We start from the raw sequence: 13642 nt of genomic DNA, 5'->3' as shown, positions 1-13642 counted from the left end.
GCTACCAATTAAAAAGCAGCTATTGTTTACCCACAGATATTACTAAATGGATGGAACCAGTAATCTATAAAGAGCTTCATTATATGGACTGGAGGACATCACGTAGCAATGTTCTTCGACGTTGCCAACATGTATACAAATTTAAAATATCATATCTTAGTAAATCCAAGCAGGTCACCCAAGAGTACCTCATGTTCCTGAAGAACCACAATCTAAGCCAACACAAATGGATCCAAGGACACCATCACAGTCAAGCGTTGCTCACATCTTTCTTCCCTTATGGCCTAAAAATGATTTACCATGTTCATGTAAAACATCAAATGTGGTGCTGTTTCTGGAACCATGTTTTTGTTGTAACCCTGGACAATCCTTTCAAACCATTAGTTAGCTTTCCCTTAGCATAAATGTTCCATAAAAAGCACAGCCAGGAAGACTGCAAACTAAACATGTCAAACAAGGACGACAGACTTCCTCAATTGATCACAGGGCACGTCAAGTATCAAGAGATACATAAACCACTCAGACATATCTTAACTGCTGAGTGATGGCCTATTCCAGTGGGATCATCTGCTTTCCCTCATGTTACTGATTATTACATAGACCTTAAAATTGCAGAAGATAAGGTTAGATAGGTCTACCTCCCAGAAAACTCGATGGAGATTGGAGTCTGGTCCTCTAGAGAATGCCAATAAATATAGCGCCAAGGCTTCTAAATGATAAAGAAAAGATGATTTGAATTCACCTAGACAGGCCAATACTAACCATTAAATCAAAGGGTTGGTCTTAAGGCCAACAAAGACATCAGCTGGCATTACTATTACATTTCAAGTCTGAAGTAGCAATATATTAAAATATAGGAGGTACAATTCACAAATATGAAGGCACCATAAACATGAAAATTGCCAGAAATTACATAGGTCCGTTGAATTAAGATTTCTATGATGGAGTCTGACATCCTAGAGAAATCTACTATATGTAGATGTCAGTATTAACTAAGACATGTACCTCCTGCTGGATCATCTTTGAGGGTAGGTCCCAAGGTCAACTATGACATGACAACCATTACTTTGATTACAATTTGTAAGTTTGAAGAAGAGCCCTAGCACCACCTGAAGGTTCAATTCACATATTAGAGACTTCCAATTTTAACCTTTTCTACATCGACTACACATAGACAATGGAAACAGAGCACAATAGCTTCTTGTAGTCCATTGGGACACACCTTAAAATTTGATATTTCCTATGGAAATCATCAAAATATCAAGTTTTAATACACCATACGTCTAATACTAGTAACAAAAACTTTGACTTCCTATTTTAACATTTTGTTTTGTTCTAGGTCAACAATGAGAGATCCCCAGAGATACATTGTACCAGTCCACCCTGCACTAAGAAAAAAAAAAAATCCTTGTGAGAAAACTGTATATGCCTTTAAACGCAAACATTATTGGAATCAGACGCCAGCGGCTGAACTAAGTATTTAATATTACTCTGTCAAATATAAAAACCTAACTGGGTTATGAGCAATGTGTTATTAAATTCTGACAAATTAATATTTTCCAATGCCTGCTCCAAAAATAATTTGCAGAAAACATACAAAGAAAAGTCTCTAAATTTGCCAGCAGCACGTAAATACTAACTTCAAGCGATATGGTTTTAACCCTTGTGCCACATTCTGATAATGCCATGCCATCCTTGCTACCACTAGTGTACATTAGCATCTGCCGCTGCCAACAGGCAGGCATACGTCAGTGCAGTCTGCGTTTTCCGTGGACAGCACACATACCCATTGACTGTAATGTGTGTACCGTAGGTCAGTGGTGACACCATGAAAGCATGTCCTAATTTGTCGCACACATTAAAGTCTTTGGGTCTGTGAAAACCACAGATACAACATGGATGCAATCCGTGTTTGGTTTGTGGTTTTCATAGATCATTGCTAGGAGATGCTCTGGAAGCTAATTTTCAGCCTAGCAGTGTCTGTGAAACACAGATGACACATGAGGGGCAAAAAATAGACCAAACACGGGTTATTCATGGACATCTTCACGGATTAACCACCGACCATATTATCAAGGACACGAAAGTGTGAATGAGGCCTCAGGGGACCAAGAACCTGTTGCTACCAATTTCCCAGTTGGGAAACATCCATTATCAGCTGATCTGATATTGCTGAATAGTTTTCCTTCAGCATTTAAATCAGTCTGGATGAGATTATTATTTCTAGTCCATGACAAGTTTTTGGAAATTTCACTCGTGGGGCATACAGAATGGTATAATTGGGTAGCCATGTCAACCATAGTGATGCTTGTTCTGAAGGTACAATACTTACCTCTATCATCATAGGTATTTACAACAGCTAATGCTTAGAGGAAGGAATGTGGTCAAAGTGACTGGTTACTGGAGGAAAATTACTAGGAAAAACATCCAGACTTTCGTGGAATAAAGAAGCCCACAATGTGAGAACTGTAGGCCCAAACTGGTTTGGAACCATTGAAATGATCCGGATCTCTCCTTGAAGGAAAGCCAACTATATACTTTACTTAGACTGATGTAACAGAGGGCAACAGTATGCAAAATGTCTCTGGCGAGAATCATTTTTCGGCATGGATGTGTAGAAAAGGCCAAGAGATTATAAGCGAATAAAGAAAAGCCAGTCCGGCCAACTTACACTCGTAGACCATGCCATAATTGGCAGTTTCTTAAAGAGCAACTCTCAACATGGCTGCTTTAGTAAATACTCGTACTGCATATGAAATATGAATTCTGTAGCAACTTTTCTTTGAATTGTGGTGTTCCTCCCAGTTATTTATGAATACATTGACAACTGGGTGTTACCACTTTCCCTTAACCAAAGGGATAAGTCCTACACCATCTGTCAGTGACAGAACAATGCAAGACTGTGCAGGGAGACACCCCTAACTAGTAACACCCAGTTGTCACTTTATGCATACATTTCTCAGAGGAATTAAAAAGAGGAATGGCATAATGAGAAAATATAACCCAGTAATTACTAAAAACAGACATGTAAGCAGAGATGGGTGGATTGTCCACCTTTGGAGAGTCTATCGCCTTTGACGTCTACTGAAGGGCCCCATCTCTATATCTGTGTCTTACTGGCTCTTGTGCTTATATAACCTTGTCCCTCATAGATATAATTAGTAGCTTAGAGTGTTTTGCTGTATGCTCGTTTTATAGTTATCCATCGACGCGTCCGTTAACAACACATATAGGTGAGAACAAAGAGAACTGAAAGCCTGGAAGCAGCAAGCTATGAAATGCACATTGATATGCTCTTATTACCGTACACACCTGCAAGGCAAAAAAATAATAATTCAGCAGCCAGATGGCACCAGCCTGCGACAATCAAAATAATTTATGTTTCCAGACGTGCAGGTTATTAGTATACACTAGATTATCAATTACCCAAAGTCTATATTTAGCATACAGGAAAACTGGCATGTACTTGGAGCACCACCAGGGGCTTAACGAGGACCTACGGGGCCCCATAGCAAAACTTAGAATGGGGCGCCTCACCAACAATAGGAGAAGCTTACAATTATGCTGTTTTTCCTAATGTACGGGGATAATGCATACAGTAGTGTCACAATGGTGAGATAAAAAGGTAAACCCTGAAGTTAAGGTCCCTTTACATGGGATGACAGAGCAGCAGATTATCGGGAAGGAAGCGACAATCTGTTGCTCGCTGGTTGAGGAGACCGCTGTATAAACATGCAGTGATCTGCTCCAGAGTATGGGGAGGAGCGATTGCTAATACTATGGCTCTTCCCCAAACTGACTTGTTCTTTAGACAGCGCGATCTGCTGCCGGCAAATGGCAATTTTTGCATACACACAAAAGATCAGATTACTCGTTCATCGGGTAATCGGCAGTACAGTTACACCACCAGATCTTTAAGATTCTCGAGCGTGTAAAGGGCTCTTTACAGCACAGGCATAATGTTCTCAATGATGTCATAATACAGTGATAGGGCTCATAGTGGTATCACAATAGTAAATAATACACATGGTGATGTAAAGAAATCAGTGATGTCACAGCACGGAAATAGTGCAAAAAGTAATGCACTCTTCCATTGCCCACAACATCACAAACTGCCCAAATGACTTAGTTATTGAGGCCCCATAACAGCTGCTATGCCTACTACCCTGGTGGTTATGCCAGTGGGCACCACAATTTACAGAGCAGGATTTTTCTGCCCACTGGTGGAGAACATATTACACGTTACATAAGCATTCAGATGAAAAAGCAATACAATTCAGACACGACCTCCAATTTAGCCATCATCATCTGATTAGGCATAGCCTAACAGTAATAATATGTTGATGATAGCTTCTTAACTGGCTCCACCAGAACTTTACAGCTCCGTGCCTTGATGTGACGCTTCTAGGGCAATACACTCCAGCTCATTTAGATCAATGCCGGTTATTGGTACACTATATTTTAATAAACTGCACCCTTTATGGTCAACGGCCTCAAATAAATGAACCAGGACAATAATAAAATCACATGACATGCAAATGTCAGCAGTTTAGATTTGTAGCGTAGGTACTGTGTGTAAGAACCTCATGTCACCAGTTGGAAGGTAGCTACCCTACAGGTCAACATTTTACCTTTTAAATAGGCCTTGAGACATAATTTAGGATTAAAACCATTCTTTGAAAGATGTGGAATCAGTCAATGACATGGTCATGGATAATGAACTACAACTTCAAGCATTTGAACTTACTACATTGTAAAAGGGTTGTCTCAGCGTGTGCACTAGTGGATGTTCAACCACTGTGACCCAATACCTAATATGAAGGTATCATGCCACTTCATCTTCTGTTGGCTTCCTTTGACCATCTTCGAAGGCCAAATGGTCAGCCCACTATGGTCAATGGTCCACCATGTGTCCCCCTAAAAAAGCCGAGCTGAAATGACTGCCATCATTTTATTTTGGCAGGTGTTGCAATAGATATACCACCAATGTCCATGCCAAATCAACTCTTTCTAAAGTCGCAGTGCCGCCGCAGCCTTCTCTCTACTCCCCAAGCACAGCGCCAACCAGTTCATAGCGGGTTGCTGTGCTCGGTATCACAGCTCAGTCCCGTCCCATTCACTTCAATGGCGCCAAGCTGTGCCTGGGCCATGTGACCGATGAGCGTGACATCACATGACCATGGGAAAGTTGCGAGAAGGCTGCGGCAAAACTGCCAGTGCCTTCTCAAATGAAACACATTAATAAGCACATTCCAAAATGGGAAGCACATCAAACAATAAAATGGTATACAATTTTATTGGATTGATTAAAAACAATTAGGCTGGGTTCACACGGGCGTGACGGATTGGCTCCGGATGCGTTCAGTGAAACTCGCACTATTTTGCAAGCAAGTTCAGTCAGTTTTGTCTGAAATTGCGTTTAGTTGTTCAGTTTTTTTCCGCGCGAGTGCAATGCGTTTTGATGCGTTTTTCACGCGCGTGATAAAAAACTGAAGGTTTACAAACAACATCTCTTAGCAACCATCAGTGAAAAACGCATCGCACCCACACTTGCTTGCGGATGCAATGCGTTTTTCATGCAGCCCCATTCACTTCTATGGGGCCAGGGCTGCGTGAAAAACGCAGAATATAGAACATGCTGCGATTTTAAAGCATTGCAGAAGTAATGCGTGAAAAAAAAAAAAACCGCTCATGTACACAGCCCCATTGAAATGAATGGTGCGGGTGCAATACGTTCACCTACCGCATTGCACCCGCGCGGAAATCTCGCCCGTGTGAACTAAGCCTTAAAACAACACAGAAAACTAGAGAACTCCAAATGCATAATAGGAGAAACTCCCCTTACAGCACAATTCATGATACAACCATTAAAAAGAGGTCCGGGCAATACTAATACACTGATTGAAGTAAGGCCTATTGCACACGACCGTATGGCTTTTTCAGTGTTTTGCGGTCCGTTTTTCATGGATCCGTTGTTCCGTTTTTTGTTTCCGTTGTGTTTCCGTTTCTGTTCCGTTTTTCCGTTCCGTTTTTCCGTATGGCATATACAGTATACAGTAATTACATAGAAAAAATTGGGCTGGGCATAACATTTTCAATAGATGGTTCAGAAAAAACGGAACGGAAACGGAAGACATACGGATGCATTTCCGTATGTGTTCCGTTTTTTTTGCGGATCCATTGACTTGAATGGAGCCACGGACTGTGATTTGCGGACAATAATAGGACATGTTCTATGTTAAAACGGAACGGAAAAACGGAAATACGGAAACGGAATGCATACGGAGTACATTCCGTTTTTTTTGCGGAACCATTGAAATGAATGGTTCCGTATACGGACCGTATACGGAACACAAAAAACGGCCAGTAAACGGGAAAAAAAAACGGTCGTGTGCAATAGGCCTAAGAATGTTGACCATATTTTTTTTTAAAAAAGAGTCAAGAATCACAATTCAGCTTTACCAGGGGCCTTCTCAAATAGCTGATTGGCGGGGATCCTGGGTTTCGGACCCCCACTGATCAGTTACTGAGGACCTAGGTCATCCACAAAAATATCTCGCAGAACCCATTCAAACCCCCAGCCTTCCCCTTCTGCTCAGCCGATATACGTTTAGCTAAGAGACAACTATAATGGCCACCATTACAGCTCCAGCAGGGTTTATTACATTACTTTTTCTATTTTTTAAATGGCAAATATGTTTCTCAGAAACTAGTATAGTGGCCTTGGTGGAAGATGATGCGACTCGTGGTTTTATATTTTTCAAAATTTCAAGGCACGGTTTGTTACAGGCTGGTACAGGGTTAATGGGACCACTCTCCTGAATAATCAATATTGCCCATTGTTTTATTACATTTCCAGTGCCAAGCACAGAAAAAGGAAATCTTTGATTGTTCATAATTGCATAAGAAGGATATATAGGGCTTTTCTAGGCCTTTTATACTGAAGGCCTAAGCTCTGGATCAAAATCTTATCACTGGGATTCCGATACCTCACATCCCCGCCAGTCAGCTGAAGCCCTGGAGCAGGAACTACATAGCTCCATAAATCGTGTAGTGGACTAGGCTGGTCACTGCAGCGGTGCCCAAGTTAATACGGCAGCAACCAGCCCTGTCTACCACACAATGGGTGGAGCCGTCTAGTTCTGCAGAAGAAATTATAGGTGGGAGAGCAGGGTGTGGGACCCCTGCTAATCAGGAGTGGACAACCCCTTTACGACTCCTACTCTAAATTCTAAACCTGATCTAGAAGGAAGTCACAACCACTGCAACATTAACCAATGTGTTCAAGAGTGTGCAAAAAGAAGTAGACATAAGTGTTGCTCACACTTAATTTTTTTTTTTTTAAAGCTGCAGTTTTTGTGACAGTTTTTCATGTAGTCTTTTAAGCTAAACCCAGGAGTGAATTTAAAAGAAATGGGAAATATAAAAGGAAGGCGTTCTACTTCTCTTTTCTGATGGATCCACGTCTGGTGTTGGCTCAAGAAACTGCATCAAAACAGTTTTTTTTTATGTGTGTGTGAAACCACCCAAAAGGAAGTCTCATCTAAAGTATTTAGGAACATATGTATTCTCTCCCCCCCCCCCTCTGCCCCCCCAAACTCATTTACCAAGCTCAGATTGGTAGCTACATGTCCTCTGTAGGTCAGTTTTAGGGACAGTCCATCTGGAAATCTAATATTTCCATGGGTTTCCAAACCACCTGGGAAAACAATTTCATGGTTAGGATCTTGTGGCCTACAGTCTCTTCACACCTAACCTTATGTTTCTATCCAGCAGGGCTACTTCAAAGGCTGGTCATGAAAGCAGATGGTTATTGTCGCCTATTTGGAACAGGGAAACCCTGCAAAACAGCCAGTTAGACCTGAAAAACAAACAACCCTTCCATATACAACCAGGTCTTAAGTTCCAAATTAACATGTACTCTAAATATGCACATCACTAATTGCATACAATGCAGCTGTTTCCTATATGTTTTAGGCCAATGTTTTTAGATTTTGGTGGACATCAGACCATTACAGAATGTCCCATCACAAAAATGATATATAGAAACCTCTAATCTCCTTGATGTTGACATTTGGTGATCCTTTTTGAAGGACAACTTTTGTATGATGGGCGACTGTGCCGACTTACTGCCTGAAGCAGTTGTGTTATGGTAGCCTATTGTGTGCCACCCAAAGTAGCCATGACAAAAGCCTTTGGGCAAGTTGCAGGAAACTACAATGTAGCCATGATATCCCCTGGAGCAAGTTAACAGGAGAAACAAACAACAAGGAAGGGATATCTGTTGCCGTGAGCAAGACTGAAGGTTGACTCAATGAATGTCTGACAGTCATCACCCCTGACTGCCCATCAACATGCAGATTAGACTTGGCCAACGTGCTTGTTATTTTGATAGGATGGAAAGGATAAAAATCTGCTGTTGGAACTGAAGTAATTGAGAGATCAAGAATGGAATAGGTTAAAGACTTGCAAGATGCATGGTAATCTGACAGCAGAAAACCATCTACCTGTCCCAGTAGTCATTCAATTTTCAATAGATCCTAATGATATTGTCAGGATTGACTGACAAATTTTTGGGAATTTATCCACAAAGATTTAAATATGTACCAGGCTGGGACACCATGAATTGACCAAACCCATTTGTTTGCATATGGACAATTGCAGAAAGTGCCAAACTTTCAATGCTCAAATCCCCATATGTTCTCCAGCAACACAAACAATGAAACATATCATCTGCCATGACAGTAAATTACTGCATGAAGCCAACATACGCAATAGAGTTTTCTAATTAGGTTCCCAGGTACTGAGACGTCACTGTAAAGTCACCCTGGGGCACAGAACTGTAAAGGTTTCACAGGCACCATCTCTTCAGCCAACAGGTTGAGATAAGCAAGACAAATTATCGACGTATGTGGAACGCCAGCATTTAATCTAATTATTTACTGCAAATCAGACACATTTGTAACACACGGATGGAAACAATGGACCGAGGACTGAATGAGCAAGACCTGGAGACGAGGACTTGCCGGAAACTAATCGTCACCTACAAAATTTCCAAACCACGTCAGTGCACGGGGTGAAGAGAACATTTTTGCCACACTAACTCATCTTGTTTTAAGATGCTGGATCACACATGTCAATGTGTCACACTCTATAAAATGTATACTCTGGAAAACTGGCACATATTTTGCCAATTTCTGGGACATCTACCAGCAACATTACTATTTTTGGTGCCTTTGTAAGGTATCCACCTTCACAGCCTAGCAGTGCAACATCTTGGGTTAAAATCCTCAGGAACATAAAAGACTGTATAAAGAAAGGGCATAATACTAGGAATCACACAACGGCATCACAAAAACATCCAAAGAAGCTAGCAACCACTAGACCAAAGATGGTTCCATGCTCTTCTGGATGGTCTTGCAGTCCTATAACAGCTAGTAGTCTACTGATTGTCTAAGGTGCATGGCTTTTGGAATAGCCACATTGTCCAGGTTATTTTTTTAAGCCAAACCCATGATTTTTTTATTTTATTTTTCATATCTGTCCTTAATACCTTTTCTAGATTTTGGCTTCAAAAACTGCATAAAAAAACCCGAACGCAAGGCAGCACCTTAGTTCCCTGCCTTCAATATTTGTCATCTGAGGTTTGCACCTGCACAAACACAAAAAAAATAAAAAATCAGAGCTTAAAAGAGATAAAAAGGTACGAAGAGGAGACTTTAGATAGATAAAGTTTTTATATTGAGGAGAACAAGTTACTGAGCCTGACCCAGCAAAGTAGTTCATCTACAGGTTGGGTTTATAATGGAGTCATGGAACATTCTATTACAAACACTTTCCGTACTTCTCTCTCAAACACTTTTTGTGTCTGGTGTAGAGACTCTCTACGACCAAAGGGGAGATATAACATATTCTTTGATTCTCACGAACAGCCCCACCACACATGAGACTACTAATGTCCTTGCAGGTAATAATTCACCATGAGCTAGCTACTGTGGAACTACAATAACCAGAATGCCCCCCAGTAAGGAAAGCGTGCTGACATGTTTCAGAAAACTTTTTGGAAAACTGGACAGAGAGAGGTAATAAGACCATGTAGTGTAGACTCTCAGACTATTACTTAAAAAATGTAGATCTAATAAAGCAAAAATAGATGTGCAATACAATACGGATAATGAAAACTAATAATAATTATAAATGAAAATAAAAAAAATGCTATTGTAGTTCTCATTTAAAAAGGAAAATGAAAACTCCTGGCTGGAAAGTTGAATGACTAGAGAGGCAGACATTGAAGTCACCTATTGTACAAGTATGAAAACATAGGAACTGAGCAGGAAACTGTGATAGAAAACATATGTGCTGAATGGATCCCCCTGACTTACTTCATCATCATCAAAGCAAACGAACAGAATAAAATAAAAGCAAAATGCTGTTTTAATACAATCACCTAAACCTAGTTTAGCATAAAAAACCTTAATGAAATAAAAATAAAAACATCCTGAATCAACAAACCTAATACTAGCAGCAAACACTGGCGTGTAAGTATAAAGGGAAATATTTACCCACTTGGAATGCTTGATTCTTGGCACTGAAGTCTTCTCCTTTTATCTTCCTAAAGATTTCAACGGTTACAAAAATAAAAAATATATATAAAAAATAAATTAAAACTTATATAAAAACAAGTTTAGTTTTTCGCCCAACTTCCAAAATGTCTTAACCCTTTAGTTGGTTGCTCTCAGGAAAAAGGATATCGGGAGAGGGTGGATTTTTCTTGAAGTAACAAAACTTCTTGAAGAGGCAAAAATAAATTAAAAAAAGTCTCGGAAGTATTGGAAGAATAAAAAAGGGGAGAGAGTTTAATTTAAACCATCTGGTGCCCTTAAGACAAAAATGTGGGCTGTATGAAGCACCTCGAGGAGATCCAGGGAGAAGAGAAAGTTTTAAAGATGGAAATAAAAAATAAATAAAAAGTTTTCCTTCCAGTGATCAAAACCAAAAAGAATCTTGAAGATGAAAAATAAAGACGGTTTGTGAGACAATGTATCCAGCTCTGCTAAGTGTGCATGAGGCAGTAGTGTATCCCTCCAAGTGTGCAGGATTTCTTGAGCATGGGGAGAAGTGAGGCAGCTCCTATTCAGACTTAACAATACACTGCAGTCCCATCCCCCATGTTCCCTACAAGAATTTGCCGCCCCTCCCAGGCAGAGTTCATTTACACAATCCCCTCCCAGCCTCTCAGATTTCTCCCTGTGCACACTGGGTGTTGTAGTTTACATGCCAGCCTCCCCCCCCCCCCCTCTCTCTCTCTCAGGCTGCACTGAATATGAATACACATACAAGCAAGTGGTCAGGGAAGAGGACGCGGAGACTGTACTTCTGTCCAGTCCTGGCTCTGGGAGCAATGCTGCTGGCTTTACATGTGGCTTAAGCCTCATTCACACGTCTCTGCTTAAAGGCTCATGCACATGAACTTCTTTTGTTTCCGCTCTGTTTATTTTGCGGAACCATTCACTTCAATGAGGCCGCAAACCCCCCCCAGAAATGACTCTGTGTGCATTCCGTTTCCGTATGTCCGTTCCGCAAAATAAATAGAACATGTCCTATTATTGTCCGCATTACGGACTGTTCTGTTAGGGGGCAGCTGTTCCGTTCCGCAAAATGCACACAGACGTCACCCATATTTTCTGCGGATCTGTGTTTTGCAGACAGCAAAATACATACGGTTGTGTGCATGAGCCCTAAATCCGTGAAAAGGTGATGCCTCCGTGAAGATGTCCGTGACGGATCCGTGTGTCCACTTTTTGCTGAAAAATGATTTTCAAAGCATCTCTTCCTAATGATCCGGGAAACACAGATCGCAACCGTGTTGCATCCGTGGTTTTCCACGGACCCATAGACTATAATGGGCGTGACAAAATAGAGCATGCATCTGTGCTAAAAAAAACTGACCCACGATCCGTGGTAAAAAACGAATGTGTGAATACACCCATTAAAATGAACGGGGACGTGTGCTGTCCGTGGAGCACATGTACGTGGAGCACTGACGTGTGATCGAGGCTTTATAAGTTTACCTCTTTATCTCCATCTATGGGCTTATTCACACATATGTATTAAAAATCGCCTGTGCTGCATTTGCAACACAAGGATTAAATTTAGGACTCGACTACACAGTGAAATTTTTTGCAGAAAAGTCGCACAACATTTTTTGTAATGATAGTCACTGGCGTCGCAATGCGACATGCTCTGACTAGCAAAAATCTGATTTTTTACCGACTATTGTGTCTCTGTTGCAGCATGTCACATGGCGATACCGTTGACTATCATCACAAAAAAAGGTGCGCAATTTTTCCTGCAACAAGAATTCACACGACAAACGTCTGCGAACCTTAGGGCTGCTGCCCAATGAAATGAACGCGTGGTACAAAGGACGCGGCCGCAGGTAAAACTTCAGTGTGGGGGACCGCTCCAAAGATCCACGGCAAAAGACACTGAGGGAGATTTGTCATAACTGGTGTAAAGGAAAACTGGCTTAGTTGTCCATAGCAACCAATCAGATTCCACCTTTCATTTTTTAGAGCCCCTTTGGAAAATGAAAGCTGGAATCTGATTGGTTGCTATGGGCAACTAAGCCAGTTTTCCTTTACACCAGTTTGATAAATGTACCCCACTGTGTGAACATACCGTTATATAGCGCTGACATATTCCACTGCACTTTACACACATTATCATCACTTGCTCTCTTCTGTGGAGCTCACAGTCTAAGTTCCCTATCAGTATGTCTTTGTAGTGTGAGAAGAAACCGGAGAACCCGGAGGAAACCCACGAGGAAAACATACAAACTCCATGCAAATGTCGCTCTTGGTCAGATATGAACCTAGGATCCTAGCACGGCAAGGTGCCAGGGCTAATCTGTCTGTCTGTCTATCTCCATACCTTCTAACTTTTGAAAAACCCACAACATCAGTGGTGCACATGGTAGCTCGCAGTGGCAAATTTTGAAAACACATGCCTCTAGCCCTGCCCAATGGCGTAACTAGAACTGACTGGGACCTATGGCAAATTTTTGAAAGGGGCTTCTCCCCTTGGAAGCAGACCTCAGACCGGACCAAATAAACCCCCAAAAACTCTTCTCCTCCTGCAGGCGCCTCTGCTTTTTGTGCAGCACTGCATCCAGGCATGCACTACACTGTGACTTGACATCGCACACTACGTCCCGTCCAGAAGCTGTGCACTGCCAGGACTTAGAGAAGAAGACCAGGGAGTGGTGAGTAACACCAGTGATAGGACTAGAAGCACCATACTCACCGCTCCATGGGCCCTAAAAAAAAAAAATCATTTGTCCTCCTCCTGGGCCCCATCCTGAGTTCGGGCCCCGTAGCAGCGGCTTCTCCTGCTTCCATGGTAGCTAAGCCGCTAGTCCTGCCCAATCCCAGCCAGTCCCCTTTGTGGCCCCACATAGTAATAGTGTCCCCAACCTAGAAGCCCCCTCACAGTAAGGGCTCATTCACAAGAATGTACTTTCTTTCCATGTCCGTTCCATTTTGTTTGCGGACCGTATGAGGAATTATTCATTTCAATGGGTCCGCAAAAAAAATAAATAGAACATGTCCAATTTTTGTCCACATAACAGACAAACATAGGA

General features: G+C 41.5%; 1 protein-coding gene across 5 annotated transcripts in view; it reads right to left on the bottom strand.

Moving 5' to 3' along the window:
* The window catches only part of FGFR1 (fibroblast growth factor receptor 1), an 82307-nt gene extending 71154 nt beyond the window's left edge, over positions 1–11153 (bottom strand). For 4 of the 5 annotated variants that reach the window (XM_044279028.1, XM_044279031.1, XM_044279030.1 and 1 more), the window contains exon 1: positions 10567–11153. The gene's annotated coding sequence lies outside the window, so the exon portion shown is untranslated. Of the gene's footprint in view, positions 1–10562 lie in introns of all 5 variants that reach the window. The other variant, XM_044279029.1, reaches the window with a different exon arrangement.
* Between the last annotated feature and the right edge of the window lie 2489 nt (positions 11154–13642).

The sequence above is a fragment of the Bufo gargarizans genome, chromosome 2, assembly GCF_014858855.1.
Source record: "Bufo gargarizans isolate SCDJY-AF-19 chromosome 2, ASM1485885v1, whole genome shotgun sequence".
Classification (NCBI taxonomy): Eukaryota; Metazoa; Chordata; class Amphibia; order Anura; family Bufonidae; genus Bufo; species Bufo gargarizans.
The sequence above is the reverse complement of the archived record's forward strand: the minus strand, read 5'-3'. Positions and strand labels throughout refer to the sequence as shown.